At 42.1% G+C, this 23,453-nt stretch overlaps 1 long non-coding RNA gene across 1 annotated transcript; it reads left to right on the forward strand.

Moving 5' to 3' along the window:
* Positions 1 to 18,172: 18,172 nt before the first annotated feature.
* On the forward strand, positions 18,173 to 18,675 carry LOC132474336 (uncharacterized). The gene is made up of 2 exons (XR_009529642.1): positions 18,173 to 18,527; positions 18,572 to 18,675. It is a non-coding gene; the product is annotated as an uncharacterized LOC132474336 (long non-coding RNA).
* The last annotated feature ends 4,778 nt before the right edge of the window (positions 18,676 to 23,453 follow it).

Below are 23,453 nucleotides of genomic sequence, written 5' to 3' on the forward strand. Positions count from 1 at the left end.
CTAAACCTTTGCCATTTTGGAGGTTTGTGTTTTTTGTTTTGTTGTTCATAGTCATCATTGTTTCAAAGGTTCAAACTCCCACAATGAGCAAAGTACTCCCGGACTAGTGTTGAATTTCTCACCGCCAATGCTTCACTGAACCTGTTTATCATTGGTCAATTAAAAATGCTCTTGGTTACATTAGACCATGACCACCACCGACAGCATGGAATGCATGCCGAGTTAAAGCAGCACAATGTATCTGCCTTTGTACTCTGGTCCTGTTGGACAGAATAGGATATCATAGATGGACGACGTGTATAGATAGATATATTTCTAATTATACTATATATAGAGTTACTGCTCCATTGGCGACTAGCTAATTGGTATCATTTGGTATACTTAATGGGTTGTGTTCCTTGAAAAGTCATGGTTTCTACGTTGTATTTCCCTCTCAGAGTTTGAGTTGATGGTTTGATTTAATATGAAATGTATACATTTGTTAAGCAGATCAAACATAGCGAAATGTATTGATAAACTCACAAATGAGTTGGCTCGAACACTAGGCAGACAAGTCAAGCCATTGATAATGTTTTCCTTCAACATCTTTTCCTTTTTTTACTTTCTTGTCACGTTCGGATGAGTTATACGGCTCCACCTTATATTGAACTTTGGCAATAAGTCACAAAACAACATTTGACCGGATTGCCAGGATTAACAAAGGACATTTTTGGCAAGGAGTGAAGGTTGGGCACAGCATTTGTCAACACCGTTTGCATTTGAGTGCCTTATAACACGCACCGTGAACTGTCTCCTTCAACACTTACAACTGAGAGGTGAATACAGTCAAATCCTGTCTTAAGCTCTTCAGGAAGCTGCCAAACAGATTACTTTCTTCACCGCACATATGAACCGAAAAAGATGAAATACAACACTGACTTTCCTTCTTGTTCAAGTCCAAGTAAACTACCAAAAGTTTACTTGTAGGAACTGAATTGATTCACAATATCTTCCTTTTGTTTTTTTTCCCCCAACAGATAAAAAGTTCTTTACTCTTTTACTGTTAATTTGAAACACACGCACACACACACACACACACACACACACACACACACACACACACACACACACACACACACACACACACACACACACACACACACACACACACACACACACACACACACACACACGCACACACACACACACACACAAAGACCAATGCTCTATCGCTTCACCTATACTACCTCTCCCTCTCTTTTTGCCCCACATTCCTTTCTTCCTCTCTTTGCCCGGCAAACCCTGGCTCCGTCTGCCTGTCTCCTCCCTCACCATCCCATAACACTGTCACTCACTCAACAGTAATGTGGTTTTATTTGACATGTGTCCCTGTGTCATTGGCTTTTCATAGACGTGGGCTGTGCCCACCAAGGGCACTCTATACAATGAACGAGCCGCCCTGGATGGAAATAGCTAATAAGATATAAATCAGTGCCGTGGTGAAATCCGCTGAAGCGGGAACCAAAAGTTTGTGTACGTTACCAAAATAAATGTCAGATATATAAATGAATGAATGCTTAGATTGACAGGGGGACTGAGCCTGCTCTGAGTGGAATTGTGCTTGATATGTACTGATGGAAGATGTACACACTGTTGAATTCTTAACATTTATGCAAATGCAATCTTTAGTCAAAGAGACCGTAACCAAAATAAAAATCAAATATATAAATGAATAGATGCTTAGATTGACAGGTGGACTAAGCTTTTCTCTGAGAGGAATTGTACTTGATATGTACTGGTGGAAGATGTACACACTGTGGAATTGTTAACATTTATGTAAATGCAATCTACAGTCAAAGAGACCGCAGGAAACAAAGTAAACCAAGAGACATTCTCCTTATATTGACATGTTGTATGCCTCATGTAGAAAATCAGCAAAATATGGAATTTGTATTCATATAATGTGACTGAATGAATGCAAAGCGAGCTCCTGAATTATTCATGCTTTTAAGGCCAGTCAGAGGTCATTGTATGTTTGTTTGTGCATGCATTTGTTTGAACACACTTCCTATCTTATATATAGGGCAAACGAGATGCAGTGGACCTGAGGAATAGATTCTGACTGTCATCAGTGTCCCAAAAGGCTTTTTGTTTAATATAGGGGCATGATTTATCAAGGGCTCCAGAGCTTCTTTGGTGTCGCTTAACAGTACAATCTCTCTTGCCTCCTTCCTACTCTCTTGCTTTGCCCCAACCGTTTACTTTTATCCTGAAGGATCCACTGGCTGTCATGCATAAGCTGCGCCTTCATCAGTTTCATGTGAGCTTATCGAAGAATATCATTATGGAACACTGAATATGACTAAATTAAATAAATAGACAATTAAGAAGAAGCTTTAATGCATAATTGAAATGAAATTTGGCATTGGTTTTTGGGATTAACAGATATTCTCGTATTTCTATATTTACAATGTTCCTCACTATTTATTTTATGGTCGCTTGTCTAGTCTACACCGTGAGAAAATGATATCTGTCAATATCATCCCCTCATTCAATCATCTTATTCCTTTACGTTAGGGACAAACACTGGTACAGGTACAAGACGTCTTCCGGAGCTCTGCCACCACATCAAATGTCTGGGAGATCCCAGCCCCTACCATAGGGAACATCTAGGTTTTACTACACCACCATGGTTCCCTGAGTGGGGACCTGCGGAGGTTCAGAAGGTAGGCCCCTGCTCTAATGCCCTCTGGCAAGGGGGCCAGAGGGCGAAGTTGACCCCCAACCCTTACAGTGCGATTGTAGAGTTTTTTTTTTCGATTGGCCCCTGACAATCAAGGTCCCCATGGGTAATAGGTCGGGTCCTCAGGGAGCCACGGTTATGTCATCCAACGTTGGGCGGGACCAGGACTGGTTACATCCCCCGACGAGGTAGAGTTTTAAGAACCAGGCAAATAAAGCGTACACTGTTTTTTTCTGATTTTTATTCTGATTTTTTCTAGTAATTTGCTCAAACCATCATGACAGATGAAGTCTGTGCTAAGAACGTTGAGAAAATACAATCATGATTGTGTTCTTTTTTAAAAACAGTTATAACTTGTATGAGAATGGAAACCTACAATGAGCCTTAGGATACCATATTCTGGTTCCAACAGCTTCCACAATAATATAATCATATTTCATAGTACAGGAACTATGATAGCATTTCCCTAAGAACATAAGTATTACATCATCAAATGTCAAACCTTTTACTTAGGAAACCAAACCGGAGATTTCCATACAGACTGTGCTTGTCCAAATTCTCTATGAAATACCTGCCTTAACACAATGACCTTAGGAACATTTTGCATGTACGTTTTATTTTATTGTATAAGTAGTTGTGGTCTAAAACACACACGCACACACACACACACACACACACACACACACACACACACACACACACACACACACACACACACACACACACACACACACACACACACACACACACACACACACACAATTGATTAATCGTTTTATATAAATAAACTATCAAAGTGCCATAAACATTATTATTTGTTTACCAGGTGATGGTCATTGCCAATCAGTCAATGAAATAATTCCATGTTTATGACAGACACATCGTCAATATGAACCATTTTTTACAAGAACTACAACCGTCAATCTGAACTACCTTTACCAGCTACCTGTGCACTGGTTAGGAGATACGGCACTAACTAGCAGTGCTAACTCCAATTTAATTTTCCAGCGTCCGTAGACATCTCATCCCACACAATTCTCCACCATTGAGTGTTGCATTTAATCTACGATGGACAGGCAAGATGGATTCACCGCATCACTCAGGGGAGGGATGCCCTGATTGGTCAGAAATGAGCCCGGTGAGATCTAAAATCAAATGTATCTCTTACAAAGGCATAGCCAACTCGAAACAAATATTTTCACAGCCCATTTCCCTAACTAATAGTTGACGGATGGCCATGCCATTTCAACAAATTATGCTCAAATAATCTCTTGAATTTTACCCACAGCACCGTTAAGTTGTTTTGCAATGTGATACGTGATCAGGAATGTTTACCACAGTGGCACAACAAATACTCTGGATTCTAGTGCCATTCTCCTGGATTTGCCTATAGATCTTCAATCCAGAATCTAGAGAAAGCTTTCTCTTCGAACACCACGCAGCATCAAGGTAATATCTACTTTAAAACTCATACTTTGTGTTCTATTGCTTCAAGATACAAAAATGCCTGATTATGATGCCACCCATCGTCCTCTTCGTTTGCACTGCTTGAAGCCTAGCAAGTCATTTCCAGGGGTGTCCTGTGTTGTGCTAGCCAGTTAGCTTTAAGCATCATCATATAATTGTATATGTATATTGTACCATGTGAAGGAAAACATAGTAGGCCTACACAAAGATTTTCTAACCTGGCGTATGTTTTCTTTGTATTTACGATGTACTTTTCTAATCTAACCTGTTGTGAATTTGGTTATGAAACAGCAACACCCAACACAACTCCCAAGTGTCGCCTGATATTAGAGTCCCTAATGCCAGGTGTGATTTATGGACACTGTAAATTACCATGGATCTGCCTTCACCTCATGCACCTTATATTCCAAACTTTGTAATATGTTCTTGGGAATCTCTTTCATCTGAGTCAGGCAACCATGTTGCTTATGTCCTTACTAGTAATAATATAGATTCCAATGCAGTAGGTATTCGTATACAGTTTCTATAGAACTCTACCTTCAATCACTGTTATATACTCGTCTGAACAGGATAGAGTTATAATATATCTGCATTCGGAAGGGTCATACACACAAACTATGTTTACTTTTCCTTACTTAATGGGCTTTATTTTTCCAACAACATAACTTTCAAATACTTCATTAGTGTCCATCCATTGGAGAGAGAGAGAGAGAGAGAGAGAGAGAGAGAGAGAGAGAGAGAGAGAGAGAGATGCATTGCTGCCCCTCTTTTTCTTCAAACTTTTGTTATCTTATATTTAATTTTTTTCACATTCACCAGCAATTTTACTATTTTTTTTATTTTAGTCCGTACTGTCCAACTCTTTTTATGTCTTCACGTCTCTTTATGTATTTTGCCCTCTCCTCCCCTCCCCTCCCCTCTCCCCTATTCTCTCTTTTCCTCTCCTCTCCCTTCTCCCCTCTCCCCTATCCTCTCCTCTCCTCACTCAGTAGATGTCACTGCAGTCCCACTTGCCAGGGAGTGAGTGGGCTGCATTGCATTGTGGGACATAGTGGCCTTCAGGTGACGATAGTGGTGATGAAAGGAGCAGTGAAACTGACTGGGTGGGGCGGTAAGAGGGGGGAAATGGTGGAAGATGGGATACATTGCGTGCAAGGGATGAGAAGACCAGAAAGAGAACTACACTCTTTAGGTGCTTACGTCAACCGGTGTCTCTGTCGCTCGTTAACTCTTGCCATTTTCATGCATGTTAACAAGCACATTCAAGCATGTCAACAAAAATGGAGCTTTCTGCAAAACACGTATGGACTCCCCTCCCGTATGCACAGAAACTAAAATAGGAACCCGACATATGTTCGTCCCAGGGTGCGAAAACAAATTAAGCACGTGTTCACACAGGCACATCAACAAGACACAACTAACTGTCAACCCCCCCCCCCACCCCCCCACGCCCCAATATCCTATTGGTTTGTGGCGGAGAGATAAAGTGTTTTGGCGTCAGGGGAAATGTGAGGAGGAGATAGAGGTGTTGTTGACTTGTCTCTATCAGATAGCAATCTTCCGTCTCTCCAGTATCCCACCGACACTTGCTGAGACTGGAGCCCAATATAATTACTCGCCGCCATTCATTATGGGAGAGGGAAAACATCAGATCAAATCCACTGACATTTACAAATTAATGTTTTCTTTACACTTCATTACATTAGGCCGCTCGCCTCGGTTTATCTTATCGTCGTTTGGGTTTCCTGAAGAGTGATCTAAAATGATGGGTAACCCTTCCTTTTAGTCCCCTAATTGGTATTTACCTGGTAAATATATGGTAAATCATAGATATTATTGGGTAATTACCAGTGGTAATAAGAAAGTAAATACAAAGGAACTACAGCTGAAGTACTACTAATAATAACAACCTCCACTATTACCCATCAACTCAACTAAGTACCGTGTAGTTGCAACTGTTTTACGTTGGTAATAACTTTAACAATTAACAATACTTCTCTTCTATTACCCATCAATTCAAGGTACAATTGTATTTATCCAAGGTTAGGTTGGTAATAGACCAGGTTTAATTATGTACTATCTAGAAATTAACATAGTACTTTCCAATAAATATTTTTTTCTTATTTAGTTATTGTTCAAAGCTACATCCATTTATAAAAGGTTTATTCGATTTACCTCAGAAACTACTGAAATGTTTTTATTTAAGTTAAAATATTACAGCAATACTAGGGACCGTCTACAAATGACACCCACAGACTGGTGGCAGAGACGTTACCATGGAATTGTTTCAGGAAATAAATCACACAAATATATTGCATTATAGTTCATCAGATTGCTGTTATCAATAAAAATATACTAAACTATATTTTAAACTATTAATTGCATCCTGTTTAACTATAATGCAATATATCAGCAAAGTGTTACCTGTAGTAAGTAGCAGTCCACCATTGGCAACTACTACAATCAGAATGACAAAACGTATTTTTATAGATTTTTTTGTGTGATTTATTTCGTGACATTATTCCACTGTAGCGTCTATGCCACCAGTCTGTGTGTGTAATTTGTAGATGGTCCCTAAAACAGGTAGCAGCCAGAACGTAGATGTTGTTGCACAGACGTCGATAGCAACAACATATCTTTGTGAAATTTTTTCGCGATACGGTGTCCTAAGCTGTCCTCAACATACTACACCCGTAATGTAGTGTAATTGTGTTGATGAATCCGATTGTGTAGTAAACCAAAACCTAATATCCAGCGAATATCATACAAGTAAGCATGGCTGCTTACTTGTACCGGGAGCGTGTCTATGTTCCCCGGGTCCTATGTTCCCCTCTTTGTATGAGACTGGGGAACATAGGACCCTTTTTAAAAAAAAGGGTCCTATGTTCCCCGCTTTTCCCAAAAAGGGTCCTATGTTCCCAGATATGTAGGCTATGCGACCGGGGAACATAGGACCCTTTTTCAAAAAAAGGGTTCTATGTTCCCCGGTCTGTTACTTTTTCCACCATTACTGCCAAAATCCGGCCGAGATAACTACCATTGCATGTCTTTACCTTTTGTGGAAGAGGGAGAGACGTCGGAGAACCTGACGCAGTCTATTCATACGCCGGTAAACAAACCCCGAGAAGCCCAAACGGCAAACGGCAACAATCACTTTCTCCTCCATGCTGCAGTTCACCCCGGACTGCACTGCACTGAGTTGGCCGGTTGAACGCTGATTGGCTGTTACGTTACACATGTCACTCAATGGCCACGCTGTTGAACGCTGATTGGCTGTCATCACGCGAATGTGTTAAATATTTTTAAAGATTGATAGATTGCGGGGAACATAGGACCCTTTTCCCAGAAAAGGGTCCTATGTTCCCCGCTTTTCCCAAAAAGGGTCCATATGCTCCCCGGTATGTATGGCTACAGGGGAACATAGGACCCTTTTTGGGAAAAACGGGGAACATAGGACCCGGGGAACATAGGAACCGGGGAACATAGGACCCGGGGAACATAGGACCCGGGGAACATAGGGATGACCTCCTTGTACCTGCTGAGGCAGCATGCTCCGGTAGAGCTGCAATTTAGCATTGCGCTAACAGAGCATTTCCCCTCCTGTCCTAATAACTGTATTTATGGGACAGAGCCCGATTAAATCTGGATATTTTAATAAGTTGGGTGCTATAGGTTTTAAACAACATGTCCGAGTTGTTTGAATTACAGTAGCTCCGCTAGCTCGATGCTAAAGCGCTAACCGGAGCTAATTGACAGTCCTAATTAGGGTTGGGTATCGTTTGGGTTTTATCCGATACCGGTGCCTACTCTGTACTTTTTAAACGGTTCCGGTGCTAAAACGGTTCTCGAACCGGTACTTAAAAAAATGAAACCGCACACACTTGCATACATGCACGACTAGTTGAGTTTCACATTAAGCAGAAAGTCAGCGGACACTGAGTTGAATGGCAACGGTGTTTGCTTGCCTACTTGATATGCAAGATTTACGGTTGGCATTAAATTACTCGACTTACCCGGAGAGGAACGGCTGCTGTGAGTGCTGTGACTGATGATAGATATTTTTTAAAAATAATTCCAAATAATATTACTCGCTGAAAGCAGGCAGGCACATAGCTATGCTACTCGCGTTTACACTTGCATGCATGGCGCAACATTACTGCCAAAGTCATATTAAGTATATAACGCAGGTGCGCAAGGCAGCCACAGGAGCCGGCAACATTGTTTTCAACCGCTTGGTACCGCGCCGTATTAAAGGAGAAACTATGCAACTTTTTTGGCTTAATTTACCTTAATATAACAGGTTAAGAGTCATTGTGATGGTTGTATAACACTTTATGGGTCGATTGGTCGCTGTTTCGACTCCCCCTAGCGCGTCTTGGCGGAAAAAGGGAATATGCAAGTTTCTAACGGCGACCCGCTGCCCACTCTCGCGGGAGTCTCGGGTCTCGCGAGGCACCGAAATGCTTTACGGCACTACAGACCCACAAACACGGAACCGGCTCGATATAAACACAAGTGGCAAAGGGATTGTTACATTCATTATGGATCAGCCGACAAAAAGGAGACAGAGAAACCCAATGTCGGAGAAACAGAAGAAGAGAAAGTGGAGACTAACCGACAGAGAGGCCAGAAATGAGTAAACATTGGGTGAGCTTCTCAGGAATAGCGTGAACTGAAAGAAAAAGACGATTGCAAAACGGATGCCGACTTGCCATGGCCGTGTTGCTCTCGAAATTGTAAGTACCCTTGGGTGAACTTTGTCCTCTTTATATTGAGGCTTCTTGATGTTGATAGTCTCTGTAAAAATTGGTTGCTCAACCATTTGTTGTGAGCCCTATATGTTTCTAGCTTGCTGTGGTGTTAGCGTACTCGCTACCAAACACGTCTGTTTTCATGGTTATGTTGCTGTTCGTCTGTCTCGTCCCCCAGATTCAGGCTAAATCCCTGAATCCAGGTTCTTGTTTATTTATAGCTTTAGCCATGTTATACCTTTGGTGTAGTTCCCCGCATGCCATCTCGATCACTGAATCCATTTCCCTGTAGTTCCGTACACAAGCGACGTACTTGAGCAGATACATAAATGTACGATTGCTGCGCAAATTGTTCATGCTATCGTTACGTATTATGTTGGCCAACACTCTTGCACTGATAGTTCTGTTCAACAACCAAAGATAAAACAATTCTAATCTAGGATATAACATCTCCCCGTCAACTAAAAAAAAGGATGGGTTTATTGTAACACATACACCCTTTCAATATGTATAACCTTGTCTACTCTCAATGAACATTTACCTTGGACATGGCTCCACACATTCACCGGCTTCTTTGAAAACAAATGCACATGGCTAGCGTAGAAGTGGATGGGGAAGGGTCGTCAAGGAGTTGTTACGACAGTGTTGTAAAATATCTCCTCCGAAGCTGTAGGGGGAGGTCAATGCGAGCGCAAACCAAGAAAACAGCGAAGAAGTGGCCAAAGTTGCATAGTTCCCTTTTAATTCCCAAGTTTTGAAAAGAAAGAATTTGAAGCGAAAGACTGCGTTTTTGATTTGTTTATTTGGTTTTGAACAGATAGTTTTGGACAGAGGTGTATAAAGTACTTGAAAAAAATAACTAAGTAAAAGTATAAGTACCATAACTGAAAATTACTTTGGTAAAAGTTAGTCACCTAAAAAAATGTACTTGAGTAAAAGTCTTAAAGTAGCTCACATTAAATGTACTTAAGTATCAAAAGTATCTTGTGAAAAAATATACTCAAGTATCCAAAGTACAAGTACAAGTATTTTATAGTACGCATGAAAGGAAGCAAAACAACCCAAAATTATTCTCCCCTTGTTTTTTATTTCACTTTTTCAGGTGAATGAAATGTGGTATTGAATACCACTCAAAAATAAACTATGTCTTTAACATAAGAACCACTTTTTAACTATGTTGGGGGAATCCTCATGAGCTGAGGCACAGTAACACCACACAAACAAACTTTCTGGTTCAAGTGGAGAAGTTGAACTTGCGGTTCATCCTCAGCAGAAGCTGATTTTCAAAAGTGTCTGCAGCTAGCCGTGCTCTTTTTGGGCTGAAGATGAGACCTGCTATGCTGAACAGCCTTTCGCAAGCTGCAGAAGCAGGCAGAGGTGTGTTGAGTTTGACAGACAACTTGAGAACCACAGGAAACGTCTTGAGAATCTTGATGTCGTCTGTTGAGTAGGCCAGGTACGAATCAAGCTGCTTGGTGGCGCTTGGTGTTTTGTGGGAACTTTTCAGGATGTGGAAGAAGTCTCCCTCATCAGATGAGCCAGATCCAGCCTCTGCTGAAATAGAAGGATCCTCCAACTGCTCCCTGATGTAGTCCAACCCTGAAACACAGGGAGGGTGACACTAGCATTAGTACAGTCACATTTTTATTGGACAAATGTAATTACATTTATGACATTTTCCATAATTCTAAAGGAATAAATAATATTACATTGACAAAAAACACTATCAGAAACAAAAGGCCAAAATTAGCAACAAAAAAAAAGAGTTTAATATACATCTATTGATGCACTTAGACACATCATCAGTGATGGAACCTGGGGTCATTGGGTGTTTCGGGTCTCGCAACATCATACACCCTCAACCAGGCGACCCAGCCGGGATTGATCAAGTCCCAACTTGTGTCTAAGTAGCATGTACCCACGGATCGCCCCTCTTGATCCACAGCCATCTAGAGGCCTTCTCAGCTGCCTCTGTGGTGGTCTTGATGGCCTTTCTCTGACGTGCACCTGTGACTCCAAGCATGCTGTATGCTTTGCAGAGAGATCGCGCTGCAAAGCCTCTACAGCCCACCTCTATTGGCACACACCGGGCACGCCACCCCCGTCTGCGGCACTCCTCCACTAAATTGGCATACTTGGCACGCTTCCTCTCATTGGCCTCTTCCATGCGCTCCTCCCAGGGAACTGTCAGCTCCAGTAGGACCACCTGTTTGGTTGAATCTGAGAACAGAACTATGTCTGGTCTCAGGGTGGTTTCCACGATTTGCTCTGGGAATCTGAGCTGCTTCCCCAGGTCGGCCTTCATCTGCCAGTCCGGTGCGGTTCCAAGGAGTCCCGCTGCCCCCCTTGGCTTGGGCTTAGGCTTCTCCCCTGCTCCAGATATAAAGTAGAAAAAAAGTTGTGACAAATTGTGAAAATAACAGATCTACAACCAAGGCAGTGTGAGCTTGCAGGTGGGCTACACAAATTCAGGGAATAGATAAGGAGAAAAACACAAGTCTTGACTCTGACAATTAGACATCTTAGATATTGGCTCAACCACTATTCAAAATTAGACTGGTGTATGAAATGAGTAATAAAATAATAAAAAAAATGTAGTAAGTGTGCATTAGATTTGTAATTTAATGGATACAATTTAATTTTATGGATATTTTCTTCCTTTTATTTTCTCCATGTTGTCTTACCGTTTTTCAGTGTAGCATCATTTTTGATCCAGGCCGTTTTGAATTTTGGGATGAGAATCGCAACCAATTCAGGGTCTCTTGACATTTCGCCAAAACGGTTCTGGATGCCCACTTCAATGGCTTCAACCAGCGGCTTGCAGTGCTTCAGTGCAATCTTTATGTTTTCCAGTTTGCTGCTCAGCAAGGAAATAGTCGGAAGAAGCCATCCCATCTGGACTTCCACTTCTCCTTGGAGGATGTTGATGGACTGGGCAACAGGGCTCATGGTGGTGTAGCACTCTTTTAGGAAAGTGAGCTCAACTGGATGAAACCTGTTAGGGAGAAAACAAACCACTGTTTTACAATTATGTATGAATATTGTACCCAAAAAATCAAATAAAAATAAAAAATACATAAATACATAATTCAAACTTACATTGGCACCTTCAATTCTGCACAGATCTCTCTCAAAGCTGGCTCTCCCTTCTCTCTCAGAATCTTGAGGAGCCTTTCCACAGCCATAAACATTGAGTTCCACCTGGTGGCGTTTGGTCGTAGCAGCTGGAGGGAGCAGGCATCTTCCACAGCTTCAGCTGCTTGGCAGGATCTTCCACACTTATTCCACAGCCCATAACACTTGCTGAATGTTGAGCGTTGCAGTTTTTTGTATCCATCGTTGGCTGTTGCTTTTTCAGCATCAACTGTAGACACTAAGTTGAGCAGATGACAAGCACATCGTTGATGTTTCGGAAGCTCAAACTCAAAGCCATCATTCTCAACAAGGATTGAAGTCATGTCAACAAATTCCACTCCCTCCATCTCATTCCCTTCCTCATCCTCTTTCTCTTCTGCTTCATTATTGTTTTTGTCCACACTAAAAACTTGAAAAGCCTTCAGGAAGTTGGAGCCATTATCGGTTGTTGTCCTCACAACTTTGTTCCTGATGCCATATTCAGTATGGATGTCATTGAGTGCGGTGGCCAAAACATCAAAGGTGTGGGAACCTCTTAGCTCTCTGCAAGCTAGGGCTGCTGATCGTCTAGTCAGGTCTGTAGAGTTCACCCAATGAGCAGTCACACCAAGGAAGCTCCTTCTCCTAACTGACCAGCAGTCTGTAGTGGTGGCGATGTGGTCCACTTTACTCATCTCCTCAGTTAACACGTTTTTCATAGACTTTGGATTTCTAACCCCTTTCACCCTGATGTCCCGTTTGTGGGCATGTCCAACATTAATAAAAAAAAAGAAATGTTGGTCAACTGTCAACTATATTTTATCTTTCAAAAATACCAAATAATTTAAAGCTAAAACATCATACAGGACACTGAGCTTGGATATCTAATTGCTGTACAACAAATACAATTGAAAAAAACAAACACAAAGCTATTTTAATGAACAGCATGCCATTTTACTGCAGTTCCTATGAACAAACAGGCAAATTTTCAATAGCCTATTGCTTAACTTCCAAGTTACAGATTTTGTATGATTTATTTGTGTATTTTTCATTAAAAAAAGTGAAGCACTTGATATTAAAAATGTATCATGCAGGAGGAAAACTGCCTCGTTCGAGATGCTAACCCTGTTTATTGACACTCCTGCATAACACTTCAACCCGGTATCACGCGATTGCGTGCTCCTGCGCACGAACGTTAATCTATTGAAGCGTGTTCCAGAGCACGATAGTCCGACTTTTTGCGTGTTACACAGAACGAAATGTAAACCAATGCATTCTGAATGGGAGTGTTCCAAGACAATTAACGTGCTCCACAAAACGGTACGAGAGAGAGAGAAAGAGAGAGAGGGAGGGACAGAGAGAGAGAGAGAGCGAGAGAGGCTTCAGAAAGGGTGTGCGCAGATAGTACAGTGCACCCTAGTAATGTTTATGCCAAAACCACAAATGCTATATGTATATATATATATATATATTGCCTAATTATATATATTGCCTATATATATGTATAGGCTATATATATAATTAGGCTATAATTATATTATTTAGCGTGTAATGAGACAATCTATAGCCAAATTGTCGAAGATGCCCGAGAATCTTCGGGGATATCAGCATGGGAAATCGGCGAATCAGACCCATGAACCTATAAAGAAAGACGTCATCTCAAGCGGGAGAGAACGTTTGCGGTGCTGGTTTGTGTCACGTAAGTACAGGGCTCTCATGTCTCATGCATTCGGCGTGAGACACACGCAATTCAACCCATGCACACGCTCAAACCTGTGCCGTGTTCCAATACCCGTACTGTCCGTACTTACTAGCCAAAATTTGAGTAAGATCCGGCGAAAAGAAGTATACTTCAAGGACCCGGATGCCGTACTCAAAACGGGCTAATCCTGAAGTGTGGATCGAAGGACACTCCCCGTACTCAACGGCAGCCATTTTAGCTACGTAGCGGAAGAGGCGGAGCCAGGCTGATTCTCTGCCCGAGCCCGAGCCCGATGCGGGACGGGTCGGGCCGATATTTCCCACCACTATACTCGGGCCGGGCCTTTGATCAAGCGTTTTTATTTTTATTTTACCATTGGTTTATTGGCCTAATCTGAGGAGAAATCTATGCCATAAACAGAAATATTATAGGCCTTTATTACACGGGTCTTCTCAATGCCGTGGAACGCTCCGTTCACTTGCATGGGTAGTAGTCCGGTGACTTGTCTACCCCAGCGTCTACCGTTGCTAAGCGACGTCACCGTCTTTACGGACAAATTATTTCTCTGCTGATCAACACTACAAATGGCCAAAAGACTTGTATCCCCCCCCCCCCTTAAATAAATACTATGGCAGAATTATTATTATTATTATTCTCATTCAACTTGAACATGTGTTTTTACAGTAGAGTGGTGGAGGGATGACGTATGTTGGCCAACCCGGAAGTGAGCGTCGACAAAAAGCCAACGTATTTTGGATTATTATAAATTGAAACAATTTATTAAATAAATATTTGTGAGATGTCATTACTCATTTGTGAGATGAGTTTGCTTCCTATTTATGTCGAGTATACACCCCTACTGTCCACAAGCATCCCCCCCATATGGATTTGGAGAATTGTTGCCACGTCCCAGTGGTGGAGGTATCATATATATGAAAGAGGGCATTCAATTATACTGTAATGATCAATTAGGAGGCCGAAGCCCTAAAGGAAGTGATGCAATAGGTGACTGAGGGTCAACATTTGAGAACCCCTTTTATCAAAGGGGGTCTCAAAGGACTCATACGCTTCAACAGCGGCTGCAGCAGAAGTGTTGAGACGAAAGATGATAAAGACATTTATAGAATATTCCCATGATTCTTCGCACGACCTGCAGGTTGGAGAGACTGAAATAACCCCCAAAATGAGTAATAATGTAAAAGCAGCCAAGTCCCACAAATTGCTTGAACTATTTATTTCATTCCATTGTTTCGTTGATGTGCATTATTGAAAAGTTTCAAGCATATGGATTTAATGCAATATCCACAAACAGTTCAAAATGGTACCATGAAATGTCTTGTTTATTGTATTAACCAGTTCATTTCTTTTGTGAAAGTCACCAAAAGTCGAAAAAAGTTAAACGCAAGGTCACAGGCTAACAGTGGAGCTGTGTTGGGAACCAGCAGCCAAGAGCTTCCATGGAAACTTTCTACCCATGTTAAATAGATTTAGTTGGCAGTTCCTTTTCTGCCCATTCTTTTTTAAACTTGTGGAAGCACTTTGCAGTACTGGGAGACACCATTTCTAACGACAATGGAGCTAGATTCTAAAAATATCAAAAGATGCCCAAAGCAAATACCTTTAACCCATAGTTGTGTTTTATCAAATTAAAAAATTTCAGAGTTTCATTGACCACAAATTGAGCAGAAATATTTTGCATACAAATCTTTAAATAGTTTAACCACATTAAGAAAAATACATTCGTTAATTTTTTTTATTAGTGAAGCCACAAGTTTTGCACATTATCCAAACAGAATACCTGAAATGTTGATATTTCAGCCCTTCCGGGTTAAAACAAGAGAAAAGGACAACCTAACAAGAGTGAAAAGTTTGGGTTAGGTGACCTATAGTTCAAAGATGTCCCTGGTCAGGTAGACTAAATAAAAGTGTATTCCCAATTGCTCCAGGACATTTGTGTAATTTACTTGTGAGCTCTCCCTCAAGCCTAGAGAGACATCAGTGTTGAACCACCAACTGAAAGAGGGTATTTGCCATTAGTATGAGTGACAACATTTCATGGCTATTAATTTAGTTCATTATATTTAGCCGATTTGAATAGACTTTTCTAGCAGGTGAGGCTGTCAAAGAACTAAATATGGAGCAACTACAAAAAGTAAATTTGCAGCATGACCAAATTATACAAAAAGTATAGGAACTGTTCTAGCAGATATGTTTTAGAAGTCTCTTTTGATAGGCAGTGTAGAATGTTGGTGTATTTTAGTGTCTCTCTGTTGTTCACATTTCTAGTCTAGGGACAAGCCAGGGCCTCTCATACTGACGGGGTGTTCTGCCATTGTTATGTCTCAACAAGGTTGAACCGACCTGGTCAATTGAAAGCCTGTACAAAACGACCCTGGAATAGTCAAATGCAGCTTTACTGCGGATGAATTAAGCCAAATTGCATAAACATCCAATGGTAAACAGTATACAAATGCAATCAAGGTTGCACTCACACTAGGCCATCTGGCCGTGACCGTCGCAACTGTGGCCTGGCCACGGTAGGCTCTTGTACATACGCCATCACGTCGCTAGCATCCAAACAATTCTACCAAACCTTAACCAACTAGTGAAAAATGGAACAAAACTTTAGCACACACCCAGTGACTAATCACCTTGTCCAGGGGTGTTCCAACGTGGTTTACCAGAGGGCCTTGTGGACTTAAAGTAAGCCACACATTTGACAGAGACAGCACGGAATGACGTTAAACTAAGCTAATCTACAGGTTACTAGTGCTAGTGCAATTACATGAGCATTTTGCACAATATTTGTACTCCAATGCTACGTAAAGCAGGCTTCTTCAGAAACCCGTAGCCTGCTACATTGCAGGGCAACTGTAACAAATCCTGACCAAGACCGAAAGATGGCTCTGGAAGCCACTACGGCCCACGCAGCAGATTACTGCGTGGACCGTGGTGGCTTCCAGATCAACCCTTCGGTGGACCATTCATACACATGTATTCCGAGGATGTTTTGAAGACACTGGAGTCCCATGGCACTAGATTCCTTTGAAGACTAAGTTGGTATGGGGGGGCCCAAAGGGGGCCCCCCCATAGATCTCGTCAGTCATCTAACACCTGTTAAGAAAAACACACACACATCACAAGATACAAATCAGCAAAGCTAGGTTAACAAACAGAGGCGACATGCATGTCAAGGTGCAAAGAGCAGGGATACTGATGGCTTGTGTCTGAGGAGACAGCCCAAAAACGTCAACATTTAATAAAGGAAAATAACTTTTACTCACTGCGGTGGTCTGTTTCGAAGTGCCATGTTGGTAGCAATATTTGTCTGGGCTGTTCAGTCAAATGCCCACAAAAACAAACACGCAACAACGCATACTTTCAGTTTGTATAAAGTGACAATAGTGATCTGCAATCTAGATCGAAAACTATCAACCCTCACTAAACTCAACCTCGATTGACACAGGCCGATGCGAAAAGTAAACCAAACCCAATGTTTTCACCTTAAATAACGGGGTGCGTGACAGGTGATCTCAATTAAGAGCTAATCAGAAAGAACATGAGTGAGACGTTCAAAACGAGGACGAGGATTTAACGGAATTGTTACCATTCAAATTCAAATTTCTTTATTATTGGATAGGGTATGATATCAATGATATGGGCTTTGAGTAGGCCTATATTTCTTAAATATATTTCTTAAAAATGTTCACCCCTTCGCCTTTTGAATATGAAATCTATAATCTCAGCCTCTCTATAATTTGCCCAACACATATTTTATTGTTCAAATAAAATCCCATCCTTATTTTGCCATTCATATTGAATCTTTACTGTCTTTCATTGTACAAAACAATCATCTAATAATTATTCATAACGCTCTTCCATCTCCTTGGCTGCATTAAGACGAGGCTCGGGTCAGAGCAAAGATCGGAATCCACACATGATAAGGGATAAAGTTATTTATTAGAATAAAGTAAGTATCATGAAATCTGTAAAGGGATTAGTGTAGCGTATGGAAGATTAGAAAATGTGCGATTATATGGTTTGGACAGAAAACCAGTACCAAAATCCAGACATGGGGGACTCGAGTCACATGACTTGACTCGAGTCGCAAATTTGAGGACTTGAGAGTGAGACTTGCTTGACAAACACTGATAAAAGACTCGACTTGACTTTGGCCGAATCTCGATTCTTCCCCTTGCCCCTTTTGCTTTGTCTTTGTCTTTGTCTTAACCCTAGCACTTGCAAGTGTAAGGGCCAAGGGCTGAGATCTTTCCCCTATGAAATGAGACGCCACTCGGTTTCGGGTACGTCATCATTCATCGTCGCCAGCTGGCTGCCCCGTCACCAGAGCGCCGAAACGCCAATAAAAGCCAGAGAAGAAGAGCGATATATATATATATATATCTTAGATGCTGCCGCCATCGTTGAAGAGTTGAGGGTGTGTGTAGCATAGTGGTGAAACGGATCAGTGTGTCCACGGTTCGGTTCAGATAACCGTTTTGGGCCTCGGTTTCGGATACGGTTCGGATCATGTCCGTGATAGTAAAAAGGCGGACTTTTTTTTGACGGAGGGTTTGGGGGAGAAACACAAAAATGAATGAGACCCACAGGCTATTTGCAATGTGTTAATTGACTGCAATCAGACAACTTGCAAGGCTTTTTTGTGCAATAAATGTTCCCCTAAATGCATTTGAAAACATGGTGCACTGAGTGTAACATGTAAGGGATAACGGCCGACGAGGCTTAGAACTCTGGCGACGAGCGCAACGAAGTTTAAAGCCCAGTTTGTTTTGAACGCTGACAGTCTGAAGGGAGGGGCGGGAAAAGTCTCATTGGCTCGGGCAGCACTGGAGAGAATGCATTCCGCTGGGTCCTAAACACCCTTTTGTATCGGACGTAGGCTACAGTAGGCAAAATACGCTACATAAGGCAATGCCTTCATGAAACCGAAATCCGCGGATCTCCAGAATGCTCCGAACTGTGGTAAACGAACCGAACGGATTCGGATACAATTCGAATCCGCTGCAGCAGGACTAGCATCTAGCTGGCAAGCTACCATATAAGCCAATGGAGTGGTGGTATACGCGCTAATTGTATCCTAAAACTACCGTTTGAAAGCTTCAGTTAAGACCTACAATACTATGCATCGTTCGTGTAGCACATTTCAGATCAAACCGAGTCATTATAAACATATAAAAAGTTGTGTAGATAGCTGTAAAATATTCCTCGCATCAAGCAGCCATGTTTTTTTTAAAATTCCCGGTTTCGCTATGTGCTCTGGGATAGCCCTTGGAGGAGCAAGTGAGCTCTCAAATCATCTTAAAAATAAGGGGTACATAGCACTCAATCTTATCCCTTAATCTTGATCAAATTGGGTATTGAGACACCACTAGCTCTCACATGAACGCGCAACTTCAAGGGTAAGGGGGAAGATAAGGGGTAAGGGGAAGTATTGAGATTGGGCCTTTGACTTGGTCTTCATGACTTGAGACTTGACTTAGGCCCAATCTCAATACTTCCCCTTACCCCTTATCTTCCCCCTTACCCTTGAAGTTGTGCGTTCATGTGAGAGCTAGTGGTGTCTCAATACCCAATTTGATCAAGATTAAGGGATAAGATTGAGTGCTATGTACCCCTTATTTTTAAGATGATTTGAGAGCTCACTTGCTCCTCCAAGGGCTATCCCAGAGCACATAGCGAAACCGGGATTTTTAAAAAAAAACATGGCTGCTTGAAGCGAGGAATATTTTACAGCTATCTACACAACTTTTTATATGTTTATAATGACTCGGTTTGATCTGAAATGTGCTACACGAACGATGCATAGTATTGTAGGTCTTAACTGAAGCTTTCAAACGGTAGTTTTAGGATACAATTAGCGCGTATACCACCACTCCATTGGCTTATATGGTAGCTTGCCAGCTAGATGCTACAGGGCCTGCAGCGGATTCGAATTGTATCCGTTCGGTTCGTTTACCACAGTTCGGAGCATTCTGGAGATCCGCGGATTTCGGTTTCATGAAGGCATTGCCTTATGTAGCGTACTTTGCCTACTGTAGCCTACGTCCGATACAAAAGGGTGTTTAGGACCCAGCGGAATGCATTCTCTCCAGTGCTGCCCGAGCCAATGAGACTTTTCCCGCCCCTCCCTTCAGCCTGTCAGCGTTCAAAACAAACTGGGCTTTAAACTTCGTTGCGCTCGTCGCCAGAGTTCTAAGCCTCGTCGGCCGTTATCCCTTACATGTTACACTCAGTGCACCATGTTTTCAAATGCATTTAGGGGAACATTTATTGCACAAAAAAGCCTTGCAAGTTGTCTGATTGCAGTCAATTAACACATTGCAAATAGCCGGTGGGTCTCATTCATTTTTGTGTTTCTCCCCCTAACCCTCCGTCAAAAAAAAGTCCGCCTTTTTACTATCACGGACATGATCCTAATCCGAACCGTATCCGAAACCGAGGCCCAAAACGGTTATCTGAACCGAACCGTGGACACACTGATCCGTTTCACCACACACCCTCAACTCTTCAACGATGGCGGCAGCATCTAGATATATATATATATATATATCGCTCTTCTTCTCTGGCTTTTATTGGCGTTTCGGCGCTCTGGTGACGGGGAAGCCAGCTGGCGACGATGAATGATGACGTACCCGAAACCGAGTGGCGTCTCATTTCATAGGGGAAAGATCTCAGCCCTTGGCCCTTACACTTGCAAGTGCTAGGGTTAAGACAAAGACAAAGACAAAGCAAAAGGGGCAAGGGGAGATTCGGCCTTAGACTTGAGACAGATGACTCGAAATGACTTTTCTAAAGTTAGATTATAGGTTGGATATGTGATTTGCGATACGCCAGCAGATTTTGAAAAGACGCAACTCAAATGGTCCTACCCCCTCTCCTTCACACAAGAGCGCGAACACAGATGCGCGAGAGTGGGCCAGGGCAGGCTAGCTAGGTTGGAGTTTAGGGTTGTATTCTAGCGCTAGGTCCAAATGTGGATTAGCTAGTAAACTAGCTCCAGTAGCTACCGCAGGATAACAACAAACAGAAGCTTGCTCTGGGTCACAAGCTTTGAGTACGTGCACGTGCACGAAGAGGTCACGCGCGGGGGGAGGGGGAGTGCAGTCCGACCGTTTGATTGACGTACTTACTGTCCAATGCCACTCGGTGTTTCTGAAAATCATTGGCTGGAGTTTTTCGAGCCCTGCCCGTTCCACAGATGATTAACTTGTTTAATTTTCATGTCAGTAGGCTACTTCTAACTCAGTGGTTTTAAGTGTATTTTTGTTCAAGGTGGAGGTACGAGTTATAGCAGTCCCTGCATCAAGTGCACCTGTTGAACGTGTGTTCAGCCATGGTGGGGTGATAATGTGACCGCATCATTCAGAACTCAGTGACAAAGTACTGTCAAATTATTTTTTTTGCAAATGCAATGCATTGTGGGTCGATGTATGTTGCGAGGCAGCAAGATTGCTACCAGCTTTCAGGCTTGTGTATTACTATTTCCCCTTCCTACAGTATGTGTATGTGATATTACTTTTGAATTTTTTTTTTTTTCATGTCTGATGCCATGTGTTGCAAATAATATTCTACAACATGTAGGGAGATTGAGTGATTGACTTGAACTGTTGTTGTCGTATACAGCTACCTAGAGGTTATATTTGATTCTGTTCATAGGTTGGAGGTAATGATCATAAAAAACATTTTCAAACTATGCACATAATGGTTTTGGAATGTTTTGAATAGTTTGAGTTATTGTTATTGTTAAGACATTGTTATTGTTAATGTTGAAATAAAACTCAACTTATGAACCACTCTCTTTACCGATTTTTAAATGTGGTGTATGTGGTGTGTGTGTATGTGTGTGCGTGTGTGGTTGCAACCCGGTATCACGCGATTGCGTGCTCCTGCGCACAAACGTTAATCTATTGAAGCGTGTTCCAGAGCACGATAGTCCGACTTTTTGCGTGTTACACAGAACGAAATGTAAACCAATGCATTCTGAATGGGAGTGTTCTAAGACAATTATATCTGTACGGAGCTCCATAAGGGACATTAGGGAGAACGCTCCCGGACAGAACCTTAGTTTGGAAGTCATGCTTAGTGACACGACAAATAGCCTACTTCCAATTGAAATACAAAATTTAGAAAATAGGCCTACGTGTCCCTGATCACGTTTCAATAGATTAAATAACGTGACAGTGTCACGTATTTCCGTGAGACCATACCCGTACTTCCATGAGTATACTTAAAGGAAGTATACTATCCGCACTATCTACTACGTTATTTTTTCAGATGTGAGTGCTGTTCCAAATCGAGTACTCCGTGATGCACTAACCGGAAATTACGATCACGACTGCCGCCGTGGCTCCTCCCCCGCAATAAACATCCCGCTTTGAACGGTGAACTCTTTACACCTAGAAGCTATAAAAACTATAAAAACTACAAAATGACTCTATTAATGCAGGCTATGTGGAAAATGCGCCGACTTTGGCTCAGCCTGGCTCCGCCTCTTCCGCTACGTAGCTAATGGTGCGTTTTAATATCCATCCGTCTCGGAGGTCCGAGGACGTTGCCTAGCGACACGCACAAACACGCCCCTTTTCCTCGGACGGCGATCTCGCCATCTCGGTTGAACTCAGTGGTGACCGAGCGAAATTCCGAGACAGAATTCAAGATGGCTGCGCGCATTGTGACTTGAAGTATGAACTGTTTTCATTGTGCTTGGACCACTTTGGTGGTTTAAATGGTAATTTCAATCACTCGTATTACTGCAATACCTTACTGCCTCCGTATCTCTGCCTATGTACACAAATATATTGTATTTGTGTACAGCACTTTGGTCAACTACTGTTGTTTTAAATGTGCTATATAAATAAACTTGACTTGATTTGAATTGACTATGGCCTATAGCCTACTTATATTGGATCGCCTGGTCCTCTGCCAATGCTACCGCGACAACAGCTTTCCGGGTGGCGTCCATGTTTTCCTCCAACGACCGAGCGAAATAATAAAACGCTTGAAGTGTGGGCGTGGCATCAGATCCGAGATCCGAGTCGGTTCGCAGAGAATACTCGAACGCACCATAAGATGGCTGCCGTTGAGTACGGGGAGTGTCCTTCGATCCACACTTCAGGATTAGCCCGTTTTGAGTACGGCATCCGGGTCCTTGAAGTATACTTATTTTCGCCGGATCTGAATTGGAACGTACTGCGTACTCAAATTTTGGCTAGTAAGTACGGACAGTACGGGTATTGGAACACGGCACAGGTTTGAGAGTGTGCATGGGTTGAATTGCGTGTGTCTCACGCCGAATGCATGAGACATGAGAGCCCTGTACTTACGTGACACAAACCAGCACCGCAAACGTTCTCTCCCGCTTGAGATGACGTCTTTCTTTATAGGTTCATGGGTCTGATTCGCCGATTTCCCATGCTGATATCCCCAGAGATTCTCGGGCATCTTCGACAATTTGGCTATAGATTGTCTCATTACACGCTAAATAATATAATTATAGCCTAATTATATATAGCCTATACATATAATTAGGCAATATATATAATTAGGCAATATATATATATATATATATATATATATATATATATATATATATATACAGTGGTGTAGTCCAGGGTATACGCGGGTATACGGCGTATACCCACTTATTTTTCAGTCAGCATTGCGTATACCCACTTCT

The sequence above is a fragment of the Gadus macrocephalus genome, chromosome 16 (genome assembly GCF_031168955.1).
Source record: "Gadus macrocephalus chromosome 16, ASM3116895v1".
In the NCBI taxonomy this organism is placed as follows: domain Eukaryota; kingdom Metazoa; phylum Chordata; class Actinopteri; order Gadiformes; family Gadidae; genus Gadus; species Gadus macrocephalus.